This window comes from Nanorana parkeri, unplaced genomic scaffold (assembly GCF_000935625.1).
Source record: "Nanorana parkeri isolate BGI_ZX_2015 unplaced genomic scaffold, ASM93562v1 scaffold1406, whole genome shotgun sequence".
In the NCBI taxonomy this organism is placed as follows: Eukaryota; Metazoa; Chordata; class Amphibia; order Anura; family Dicroglossidae; genus Nanorana; species Nanorana parkeri.
In genome coordinates this window covers 136,588-138,328 of record NW_017307674.1, presented here as the reverse complement: position 1 = coordinate 138,328, position 1,741 = coordinate 136,588, and positions in this window count along the sequence as shown.

Sequence of the window (1,741 nt, the reverse complement as noted above, 5' to 3'; positions counted from 1 at the left end):
TGATGGAATCCCCAGAGCAGATAAACCCGTCCAGGCACCGTCTCTGCACCAATCTGGGAGGTGTGGCCGAGCCTTAAAGGCAATGCCGCGATGAGCTACTTGTTGTCGGAGGACAAGTAAAGCGGATGCTGCCACTAGCTGGCCGAGCGGAGAGGACCAGCGCTGTGATTGGAGGAGAGCGGTGACAGCATGCATGCATCCACCAGTTCTCTTCCCAGGGTGGGAGGCAGCCGAAGTACATGGAGGGGATCACAGCTACATGACTGCTGACAACAGAGCCGTGCACTCCCTGGGACAGCCTGTCAATATGGGCATCATTCGGCATGGGCTTGTTTAGCGGATATGCTGCTCAGCCCTGTTTAGTAACAGCATTAGAGGGCTGCTGCAGAATGATCTGTGCTTAGGAAAGCTTTAGCAGCTGCATCTATTTAGCCACCAAATCTATTTTATTTCCTGGATTACTATAATTAGTGCAGTATTAGACTCGCAATCTTTTCATGAAAGGATCCAGATCAAACACATTGTCCTGCAAAGTATTTATTTTTCCCCCCAAACATAGTCACCATGTTTCAGAATAGCTGGCTCCAGCTTGTAGAAGAGAGGAAGGAAGGAGTAGTGGGGAGCAGGAGAGTGGATTGCCTTGCTACGCCTGTGTATTTGTAGAGGCACACGGAGCTTACTAGTACACACAAGGGTGGCTCTAGGGATGTCCCGATGCCACTTTTTCAGGCCCAAGTACAAGTACATCCCCTCATGTACTTGCCGATACCAATTACCGATACTTTTTCTTAAAGGGACAGGTGACTTTAAATGATCCATAGTACAACTACATGTTATGTACTATGGATCATGGTTTAACCTATTCATGTTAGCAGTGGAGAATTGTAACTCTATTGCTGGAGTGTAGTGGAGGTGTGCGCTGTATATATGTACTACATATACATTACACACGTCCAGTACACTATAGCAATAGATTTACAGCCAGCCCCGTCCCAGCTTCCCTTACTCACAGTTTCACTCCGATCCCCGTAGCCTCATGCGGTGCCTCTTGTAGTCGGCGCTGGGCAGGATCGCTGCATCGCATCTCGGTGCTCAGCTTGTGGGAGGCGCTCACAATTCTGCCCTGCTAACATGAATAGGTTAAATCATGATCCATAATACATATACAGCACATACGTCCCGTACACTGCAGTAATAGAGTTACAATTATCCCCTGCTAACATGAATAGGTTAAATCATGATCCATAGTACATAACATGTAGTTGCACTAAGGATCATTTAACCCATTCATGTTAGCAGGGGATTATTGTAAATCTAATGCTGCAATGTACGGGACATTTGTGCTGTATATGTACAGTACATATAGATATACAATTCTGCACTGCTAACATGAATGGGTTAAATGATCCGTAGTACAGGGCTACATATCATGTACTACGGATCATTTAACCCATTCATATTAGCAGAGGATAATTGTAAATCTATTGTTCAGTGCATTCTATATGTAGTATATAGTACATGTACATATAGAGTGCCTGCAACAATACATTTACAATGATCCTCTGCTAACATGAATGGGTTAAATGATCCCTAGTACAGGGCTACATACAGATCATTTAATCCATTCATGGTATTATGTATTGTCTGCACTGTAGTAGCAGTATATACAGTATATGTAATACATATACTGTATATACTGCTACTACAGGGCAAACAATACATAATTGCTTAATAAATCCCC